Source organism: Leucopleurus acutus (genome assembly GCF_964270905.1).
Source record: "Leucopleurus acutus genome assembly, chromosome: X".
NCBI classification, from domain to species: Eukaryota; Metazoa; Chordata; class Mammalia; order Artiodactyla; family Delphinidae; genus Leucopleurus; species Leucopleurus acutus.
In genome coordinates, this window is record NC_139148.1 from 41,570,672 (window position 1) to 41,582,718 (window position 12,047).

Consider the following 12,047-nt stretch of genomic DNA (forward strand, 5'->3'; position numbering starts at 1 on the left):
ACACATCTTCGTTCGGGAAAAGCTGAGTGTTGGAGTCCCGGAGGGATGAGGAGAGTGTCTGCTAGCCCTCATCGTTAATGGTTTCTGAATACTACCACTCTCTGCTAAAGGATACAGGGTTCTTTGAAGAAATGGCTTATTCTATGGCTGGAGCAGGGAAAGTACAAGATGTGCTTAGAACATCTTGCGCCAGAAAGTAGTGAATTGCTCAGAGAATAACGGGGACATAGAATGATACAAGAGGCAGCTTGAAAGGGCTCTCACTGGGCCAAGTTTGGACAGTTTGAGCCCCGAAATAAATGACTTCCAGTTCCGGTCAAGAGGGAGTAGGCCATCCCTCGCAAACCATCCCTCTTACAACTAAAACCCCCTGTACACAAAACAACAAATAAGCAAAGGAAGACTCTGGAAGGTGCAAAGAAGGCAGATAGATGGTCTAGGGACCTCAGGACTTGAGGAATAACACAGCAGTGAATTTCCTCAGCTTCCTTATTGCCGCTCATAAATCCTGGACACGGGGCTCCAGAAGCCTCCAATCTGGAACTGCCAACAGGCACAGCAAAAAAAAAAAAGCTACGAAGAAAGTGTGTTTCGCCAAAGGTCGGGGCAAAGGGTGGCTTAACAACAGAAAAACCTTTTAGATAATACCAGCCCTACACCAGCCAAACAGCAATGGAAAAATCAACATCCCTCCCAACACTACCATGTTTCATCAGGAGAGCAGGGAGCTGGTATTCCACCCCACCCCTCAGCGCCTCCGCCTCACCTAGCATCCGCCTCACCTAGCATCCACAGACTAAACAAGGCAGTACTGGTTAGTTCTAATCAGGATTTCCCATTCCCCTCACCTCTGACGTCAGCAGGACCCAGAAGGCAAGTGAGCTTACACCCACACACAGAGGTAAGGAGATGGTGTCAGTCTGTGTCCCACCCACCTACATGGAGGCCTGTAGGTATTTTGAGGCTCTTTTGTTTGAAATGTGCACATTGAGGATTGTCATTTCTTCCTGGTAGATTGATCCTTTTATCATTATGCAATGTCCCTCTTTGTTTCTAGTAAGGTTATTTTTTGTTTTTGTTTTTTTTACTCTGAAGTCTACTTTATCTGATATTAATAGAGCCACTGCTGCCTTTTTAAAGATTAATATTCAATCTACTTATGCCATTGTATTTGAAGTGAGTTTCTTGTAGATAATATCTGATGTGGTCCTCATTTATGTAGAGGGGATATTTAAGACAATTATATATATATATATATATATATTTTGCGGTACGCAGGCCTCTCACTGCTGTGGCCTCTCCCGTTGCGGAGCACAGGCTCCAGATGCGCAGGCTCAGCGGCCATGGCTCACGGGCCCAGCCTCTCCGCGGCATGTGGGATCTTCCCGGACCGGGGCACGAACCCATGTCCCCTGCATCGGCAGGTGGACTCTCAACCACTGCGCCACCAGGGAAGCCCAAGACAATTATATTTTTAAAGTGGGGAGGGTAAAGTAAATAAGGTTTCTGCACTTCGTTCAGAGTGGTAAACATTGATACCAGTAGATAAGTTACATACCTACTGGTTACCTAGAGCAACCACTAAGAAATCTATACAAAGAGATATACTCAAAGAAATCTATACAAAGCAGTACACTCAAAACACTATAAATAAATCAAGATGGAATCCAAAACATGCTCAAGTAACCCACAGGAAGGTAAGAAAAGAGAATGAGAAACACAGGAAACAAGCAGGAAATAAATATTAAAATGGCAAACAAACTCTTAACATATGAATAGTTACCTCAAATATAAATGGTCTAAATTCATCAATTAAAAGAGATTGGCAGAGTGGATTAAAAAACACGATCCAATAATATGCTAGAATAAAGAACTCTTAAAACTCAGCATTAAAGAAACAAACAATTTCTTTAGAAAATGGGCAAAGGGTATAAAGAGACATTTTACTGAACAGGATACACAATGGCAAATAACCACATGAGAAGATATTCAACATTATTAACCATTAAGGAAATGAAAACTAAAATCACAATGAGCTATCACTACACACTCAGAATGGCTAAAATGCAGAATCATAATGCCAAATGCTGGCGAGTATGCAGAGAAACTGCATTACTCATACATTGCAAGTGGGAATGTAAAATGCTACAAGCACTCTGAAAAAGTTTGCCAGTTTCATATAAACTAAACATGCAATCGCCAAATGACCCAACAGTTGTACTCTTGGGCATTTATCCCAGACAAATGAAAATTTCTGTTCATACAAAAACCTGTACATGAATGTTCATAGCAGCCTTATTAGTTATAGTGAAAACCTGGAAACAATCCAGATGTCCTTCAACAGGTAAATGGGAAAACAAACTGTGGTATATCCATATTCTAGAATACTATTCAGCAATAAAAAGGAACAAAATGTTGATACACACAACAACTTGAATGAATCTCCAGGGAATTGTGCTGAGTGAAAAAAGCCATATCCAAAAGTCATATAGTATATGATTCCATTTATATAACAGTCCTGAAATGACAAAATGATAGAGATAGAGAACAAATTAATGTCAGGGGTTAGGGTCATGGAGGAAGGGATGGAGGGTGAAAGGGCAGTGGGTGTGGTTGTAAAAGGGTAGCAGGAGAGATCCTGTGGATTGTATCAATGTTCATTCCCTGGTTATGATATTGTACTGTCATTTTGGAAGGTGTTACCATTAGGTGAAACTGGATAAAGGGTATATAGGTTCTCTGTGTATTATTTCTTACAATTGCATGCGATTCTACAATGATCTCGAAGTTAAAAAAGTTTCATTTTTTAAAATGCACAGCTCACACATGATAGCTGTGTATCTCTGGTTTAGATTATGGCGACAAAGTAGTAATGATCTAATGTAATGACAGAGGGCAGTGAGAATAAGGCAAAGAAGGAGGAAATTTTCTGGAGGCAGAAGAGAAGAACAAGCAAGCACTTGGTGGCGAGAGCCACACTACCTGGGCTAGAATCTTGACTCTTCCACATACTAGATCTACAGCCCTGTTTAAGTTACTCACTTCCTCTGTGCCTCAGTTTCCTCACTGTAAAATGTGGATGAATTAATATGCACAAATCACTTAGAACAGCAACTGACACATAGTTAGCACCCAAAGGTTTGTTATTATTTTTATTCTAGGAAGGATATGCTCAACTTCTGACATTGCTAAAGAAATACTAGGTTGACATCTTAAAATAATTCCATAAAATCATATCACATGAATATTTAACTCATGAGAATTTCACTATTTATGCTCTGGGGATAACTAACATCTATGTAATCATTTGAATGACTTCAGATTTGCTTTTTTTATTACTTCATTCTTCTCCATATTTATCCTAATTTGTATAATAAAAATAATATAAATTTTTAAAACAAAAAACAGTAAGATTATAACCCATAGAATAAAATAGGGAATTATGAGTCCATACTGATATAAATGAATACATTGAAAATTTGATGAGGAACAGGATATTTACATGATCTCAAAGTGCCTCTCCATAAATTGTGTGTTAATTACAAAGGGGAAAAGAGTAACTTTACAGTAGAGAAGGCTGGCAGACCCACCTTAATCAAGTGATCATAGTGAATATCATTGGTTACAGAGCAAATTTACATTATGTGCCATCTGATTGGATGCACTCAGGACACAGCATCACTTCTGTGCTATCCCTGACAGATTCATTACCTGAGTCTAATCATGAGAAAACATCAGACAAATCCAAATTGAGGGACATTCTACAAAATAACTGCCCTGTAATGTTCAAAGGTTATGAAAGATAAAGAAAGACTGAGGAACTATTCCCGATCACAGAATACTAACGAGATATGAAAACTAAAGGCTAAACATAATCCCCAATTGGATTCTTTTGCTATAATGAACACTGTTGGGACAATAGGTGAAACCTGAATGGGGTCTGAGGATTAGATGGTAGGGATGTTAATTTCTTGATTTTGTTGGTTGTCCTATGGTTATGTAGGAGATGGTCCTTGTTTGTAGAAAACACTGAAGTATTCGGGGATGATGGGGTATCAGGTTGGAACATACTTTCAAGCAGTTCAGGAAAAAAGTTACTTTTATTTACTTGGAACTTTTCTGTATGCTTGAGATAGTTTCACATAAAAACTATTAAAACAAAGCAAAATAAAATTATTCATCTAAACACATATGAAGTAAAAGCCATATTTTTATGGCAAGACAAGAGAGATTTAAACAAAAAAATCTCTGCCCTTTGGCCTCCTCACTTCCCCCACTGTGCATTGTGTATCTGCATTATGCATCTACCAGATCTGCCCCATCAGCAGGAGTACCTGCTCAACCATAAAGAGCAATATTCTCCTAGCACCAACAAGACAACTCCTTAAAAGATAACATTCCTGGGCTTCCCTGGTGACGCAGTGGTTGAGAGTCCGCCTGCCGATGCAGGGGACACGGGTTCGTGCCCTGGTCCGGGAAGATCCCACATGCCACGGAGTGGCTGGGCCCGTGAGCCATGGCCGCTGAGCCTGCGCGTCCTGAGCCTGTGCTCCGCAACGGGAGAGGCCACAACAGTGAGAGGCCCGCGTACCGCAAAAAAAAAAAAGGTAACATTCCTTCTTGATCTTGTAAGGGGTACATGACCCACCACGATGCTGCTTAGATCTGGATTATGTAAACTGTCAGTAATACGTTATTTGATGTACAACCCTCTGTCTCAAAAAACTTATATAACTGTGCCTTGACTTTGAACTGGCAGAACAGTTCTCAGGGCTTTCTGAGATGCTCTTCCTGGGTTATAACCTCAAATTTGGCTCAAATAAAAATTTCCATTTCTTTCTTAGATCGACTGATTAATTTCTCACTGACACACGCCATCAAAAAGTGAAAAGAAAAAAAAAAGTGAAAAGAAAAGACACAGACCAGGAAAAGATATTTTCTATGCATATAATGGACAAAGGATTAGTATCCAGAATATAAAGTATCCTTAAGAAAAAAGATGGACAACTACATAGAAAAAAGAGTAAGAAATTTAAGCAGGCAATTGAGAAAAGAGGCAAATAATCACATAAAAGATGCTCAGCCTCATGAATAAAACCTCATAAAGAACCAGAGGTGGTATCATTGTGCTATTAATCCAATACTGGAGATTTTCCAATACTGTGAAACCCATTTAATGAGAAAAGGATTGTTTTCCTTATTATACATATAAAAATGATTTGTAACTAGTATATTCAATATCATATGAGTAAATGTAGCTAAAGTGTCTGAGAATACAGTCCACAGTTTAATCTTCATAGTGATTCAAACCTGTTCAGCAATATTTTTAAATTAGTTAATTAATTAATTAATTTAACAGCTTTATTGAGATATAATTGTGCAGGCAAAAAATGTTGCCTGGCATTCCAGGAAACAATAAATGTTGCCTGCCATCTAGCCTCAGCCACTGCATCCACCACCACCGGGGCGCCTTGAGGGGAATTCAGGATGGAGAAAAACAGGACAGTGGCCCTAGATAGTTAAGATGCATATCTAAGGAATAATTTCAATGAATCTAGATTCTTGCATCTTCCCATACATAGAAAAGCACTAAAATAATTAATTTAAGATGTCTGTTTTTCTGGTTAATCGTAATCTTTTGATGTTCGATTATATGTTTTCTTCCCCCCTAACAAAAAACTCCTATATATCCTGGCTCCTCCCTTACCTCTTTGGGGAAGTTCCTCTGAGCTATCTGAGAGGCTGCGTCCCAGGCTATAGTCCTCAGTAAGGTCCCTGAATAACACATAACTCATAACTTTCAGGTTGTGCTTTTTTCTTCAGTCAACAACTGGCACATAACATAGTGTTAGGTACCACCTCCATCCTGTTGCATAGTTACCATTTCTTTTTTGTGATGAGAACATTTAAGATCAACTTTCTAGGCAACATTCAAGTATATGAAACAGTATCATCAGCTATATTCATCATGCTGTATATTAGGACCCCCAGAACTTGTTCATCTTAAAGCTTGAAGTTTGTGCCCCTTGACCACTATCTCTCCATTTTCCTACCCCCAACTCTGGATAACCACCACTCTACTCTCTGTTTCTGAGCTTGGCTTTTTTACATTCTACATATAAGTGATATCATTCAGTATTTGTCTTTCTCTGTCTGGCTTATTTCATTTAACATAATGCCCTCAAGGTCCATCCAAGTCATCACAAAAAGTTCTTCTTACTCATGGCTGTTTAAGTTTTTAGTATATTTTGGATATTAATCCCTTATCATATAAATGATTTGCAAATATCATCTCCCATTCCATAGGTTGCTTTTTCATTCTGTTGATGGTTTCCTCTCTGTGATATAGTCCCACTTATTTATTTTTACCTTTGTTGCTTGTGCTGACATATCCAGGAAATTGCTGCCAAGAACAATGTCAAGGAGCTTTCCCCCCATCTTTTCTTCTAGGAGTTTTATGGTTTCAGGTCTTAAATTAAGTCTTTAATCCATTTTGAGTCCATTTTTTGTGAGTGGTGTATGTTCAGCAATATTGTTTTACCCAACAAATGGATAAAGGAAACACATATTTCAGTTAGCTGTCTTACATTCTGTTGGCTCAAAGCCAGAGAGCAAAATTGACTTGTACTACTAATCATTTTAAACAACTCTTCTCTTATAAACTTAAGATGAAGGCAATGAAAACCTTTTCCTTCCCTACCAACTTGGAGATTTTGATGTCAAAATAGCATGTATCATGATTTCCAGGCGCTGTGACTTTTCCCTATTCAAGTAATGTCCTGGCAGGGTTCTATTTTTGGTAGTGATTATTTTAATTACCTGTTCTATGGCATTTTCTTTCTCTGTATCTCACTACTTATAAAACTGCAGATTTTAAAATAAAAAATAAATGAAATATTTCCAATACTTCTAGGGTATCTGGTAGTTATTTGGGGAAAAAAAATGAAAACTTGAGATCTGTCTTCTCCTTGTACCAGAAAAGAAATTCCATCTGGTTTGAAGCTTTAAATGTTAAAGAAAAAAAAAGAAAACTAAAGGAAAGAAAAAGTCTTTGAAAGTGATAAATTAAAACAAGGCTGAATATTTTTATAATTGACAAATCAGATGTCATGAAAGAAAAAATATTGATAAATTAAGCCTCCTAAAAATATAATTATTTGTGTGTGCTTCTGGACATCTTGCTATTCTTATACCAACGTAATTTTTTTAACAAAAAATGAGATCAGTGAATAATTATTGCTCTGCAACTTATTTTTATTCACTAGGCAATAAAATAAAGGCATCTTTCCAAATCAGTGCCTTTGTTTTAATGAATGTGTAAGTATCTCATTATATGGAAATCTATAATGTATTCTCTTTTGTATTCTTCTCTTTTGTTAATATCTTAACTAACTAGGTTATAGGAGGAACAAAGAGTAAGCCTATACCAACACTTATAACGCCTAGAGATTCTTATCAAAGGGTTTCAAAGCACCTAATCCAATGCTTTCATGACTTCCTCTACTCCAGCAAGTGGCTGGAGATAAATGATTCTGAAAAGAAAACTGCTGAGTCATGGAGCATAAGTTTTTTACACCACCCACAGGTGGATATGAAGTTTAATATTTTTAAAAAGTAATTCAGATTCTGAAGACTATAAAGTTATAGATGTTGAAAATTACATAGTTTTGCTTTTCAGAGTGATCATAAAATGCACCATGTTAGTAGTTAACTTTTAAACGGGGAGGGAGAAGGGTAAGCTGGGACGAAGTGAGAGAGTGGCATGGACGTATCATATACTACCAAATGTAAAACAGACAGCTAGTGGGAAGCAGCCGCATAGCACAGGGAGATCAGCTTGGTGCTTTGTGACCACCTAGAGGGGTGGGATAGGGAGGGTGGGAGGGAGATGCAAGAGGGAGGAGATATGGGGATATATGCATATGATTCACTTTGTTATAAAGCAGAAACTAACACACCATTGTAAAGCAATTATACTCCAATAAAGATGTTAAAAAAATAAATAAACTTAACACACCAATACATCTCAGGTGTTGCTAACAAAAAGGAGAGGAAAAATTAGATTTCTAATTTCATGATATAAATATTGTATCTTCCAAGCAGTTTCCAAATTGTATACAAAATCAAATGTATACTTAGTTGTTTTCTTTGGTTCTCAGAAAAATTTTTCCCTACCTTCTCCTTGGCTTTTTTCCTTCCAGAAAGTTCCCTGGATGGAATTTTGCACATAGCCCAGCAGAGGGCTCTGTGTTCTGAGCCACAATCAGGCATACATAGAAGACGCTGCAGACACCAGTTAGGGAGTCAGGAATGAGGGCTCCTACCTCCCACATGCCACCCACGGGACTATCAGCTTCCAGTTACAGCTGTTCAGCGAACAACAGATGGTGTCTGCACTTCCTTATTTGACCAAGGAGGCAGAAGAAATGGTTTCTAAGAATAACTAGCAGCTCAGAAAAGTATCCCTATTATGTGAATTGCCATGCAAGTATTTTATATTGCAGCTTTTATTCCCCTAAGATTCCTATTTTAATTTAAAAATGTATCTGAAAGATATACAGACATATAACATAAACGCTCAGGAAAAATACATTAAAAAGAAATACATCACTGTGGTAAACAATGGTTATTAACGAAGAGATTATGGACGATTTTGCTACATTCTTTTTTTTCCCGGATTTTACAGTTTGTGCAGTTCTTTTGTTTTGAATACTCCATTTTCAAAACGGGAAAATATAGAAGAATGAAAAAGCAAGAGATAGGAAGTAAATAATGTTTATCAAAAAGATTCTAAACATTTGGAGCAACTTTGGGAATTCCCTGGCAGGCCAGTGGTTAGGACTCAGTGCTTTCACTGCAGGGGCCTAGGTTCAGTCCCTGGTTGGGGAGCTAAGATCCCACCATGCGGCCAAAAAAACAAAACAAAAAAACCCACAAAACAAAACAAAACAAAACCATCTGGAGCAACTTTAAGCAATCTTTACTGAAAGAGTTTTTAGAACAGTATAAAGTGGTGTACATGAAAGTGATTCATTTAGCCTTTATCTAATTGGTCATTTTTATCCTTTTAGCGAAAAAAAGTAGAAGAATATACTTATTTGAAGAAAGAATGGATCTCTTTTCCAGAAACAAAGTTTAAAAACTGCTGTTGTTTTTATCTCGATTTCAAGGAGGGGGGAAAACCCTGTCTGATGACTTTCTGTCATTAAAGTATATTTTGAATTAAAGGATCAGTTACTCTTTTATTCCACAAATATTTAGATTCCTTTTATGTGCCAAGCACTTTTCACACCCTGAATTGCTCCCCCATCAAACCCACAAAAAAGGTTTGCCTCACTAATCTAGATCACAAGCCCTTGTTATCAGGAAACTAGAACTGTTACTATCTTATCCCCTCTAGGTAGGTCCCCTATCTCCCCAACTCCAACTGTGACTTAGTTAGGCCTCCTTCATTCTTAAGTTCTCCAACTATTCTTTTTTTTTAAAATTGAAGTATAGTTGATTTGCAATATTTTATTAGTTTCAGGTGTACAATAGTGATTCAATATTTTTATAGATTATACTCCATTTAAAGTTATTGTAAAATAATGGCTTATTTCCCTGTGCTGTACAATATATCTTTGTTGCTTATTTATTTTATACATAGTAGTTTGTACCTCTTAATCCCCTACCCCTATCTTGTCCCTCCCCCCTTCCCTCTCCCCACTGGTAACCACTAGTTTGTTCTCTATATCTGTGAGTTTGTTTCTCTTTTGCTGTATTCATTTGTTTGTTTTATTTTTTAGATTTCACTGTCTAACTATTCTTCTGGGAGATCTTCTTCCCCCCACTGCAACTGACTTCTGCCCTCTGGACAATGGCTTCCTCAGTATTCTTGGATGCGTGCCCTTATCAAACTCCTTGCAGATACCACCAGGTCATTTGCTGAACTGTGGGCACCAGGAAGGAAGGACCAGGAAACCCTTGAGCCAAACCTGCTGACATGGAAGTCCCATGTATGTGTAAGTGAACTGTACTTATAGAATAAGTAGGTTTGTAAGCATTCTCTAGTTCTGATATGGGGTCTTTCTTCTCTTTCCCACTATATTTTATTTTACTTTTTAAAAATCAAAGTATAGTTGATTTACAACATGTAAATCAGGTGTACAGTAAAATGATTCAGTTATATACATATATATATAGATATAGATATTTCAGATTATTTTCCATTATAGGTGATTACAAGGTATTGAATATAGTTCCCTGTGCTATACAGTAAATCCTTCTTGCTTATCTACTTTACGTATTGTAGTTTACATCCATTAACCCATACCTCCTAATTTATCCCTCCTCTTCTCCCTTTCCCTTTTTGTAACCATAAGTTTGCTTTCTATTTTACATTTTTAAATGTTTATTTTGAAATTATTTCAAACTTAACAGAAAACTTGTGAGAATAGTACAAAGAACTCTTGTATACCCTTCATCCAGATACTTCACTTGTTAACATTTTGTCCCATTTGCTTTATCCTTCTCTCTTTCCACCCCCGCCAATTGTATATATAATATTTCGGCATGATTTCCATTTACCCTTAAATTCTGTGGGACTGTAAAGAAAATATTTTCATGTTTCTGCATAGTTAGGGTTTTCTGAGAAAAGAAATTTGGGCTAAAAGACAAGACTTGGAAGCTAAAGGGTGAATAGATAGTAGGAAATCATAGGGAGAAATTTGGCATCCCAAAGGTATGTGTTTACATTTCAAAGTGAGATGAAACCCAGAGCCAGTTGTTTACGTTCCAGAGGATTCTGAAAGACTGGGACTATGGTGCAATGGGTTCTCTCTGTCTCTCTTAGAAAGGAAGTGGCTGGGCAGCTGTCTTATTCCTATATAAGCTCCAAGATTCCTAATTTTGGTGCGCCTCCCTTAGAGTCCAACCCCTGTGTTGCAGGTCTGTCCATCTGGTTCTGAATGCATTGCCCCAGAAGGGGGAAGGAATGGGGCAAAGGGAAAGTGATGTAGTTATTCTTGTAAGTAATAATAACCTGCCTGAAATCTTATATTTACTTTCAGTATAATACGAATAAATACAAATATTAAAATTTTATCAAATATTTCAGAGTGTATATCCTATTAACAAGGGCATTTTCTTACAAAAATCACAATTCTATTATTAAATTCAGGAAATTTAACATTGATACAAATATTATCTAATCTTCAGTCCTTATTCAAACTTTGCCAATTTTCCTAATAATGCCTTTTAAAGCAATTTTTTCCTGGTCCAGGATACAATCCAGAATCACACATTGCATTAATTGTCAAATTCTTTTTAGCTACTTTTTTATTTTTTATTTATTATTATTTTTTTTTGCGGTATGCGGCCTCTCACTGTTGTGGCCTCTCCCGCTATGGAGCACAGGCTCTGGACGCACAGGCTCAGTGGCCATGGCTCACGGGCCCAGCCGCTCCACGGCATGTGGGATCTTCCCGGACCAGGGCACGAACCCATGTCCCCTGCATCGGCAGGCGGACTCTCAACCACTGCACCACCAGGGAAGCCCTTTAGCTACTTTTAATCTGGAACAATATATTTGTTGCAATATTAGCTTTGATCACATGGGTAAGGTGATGATTGCCAGGTTTCTCTATTATAAAGTTACTGTTTGTCTCTTCCTAATTAATAAACATCTTGTAGGGAGACACTTTGATGATGAATAGGATATTTTGTAGACTCAAAGTCCTCCCCTCCCATTTAGTATTCATTGATTACTCTTGCCTAAATCAAGAATGGTTGAAAATGATGATTTTCTAACTCTGTCATTATTTTTCTACATTTAATAATTGCTTTCTAATGTAAGGCACCTGGTATAGATTGAATGTTTGCATACCCCTAAATTCATATGTTGAAAACCTAACACCCAATGTGATTGTATTAGGAAATGGAGCCTTTAGGAGATGATTAGGTCATGAGGGTGGAGCCCTCATGAATGGAATAAAAGAGACCCCAGAGAGCTCCCTCTTCATTTCCACCGAGTGAAGACACAGAGACAAGTTGGCAGTCTGTAACTCAGA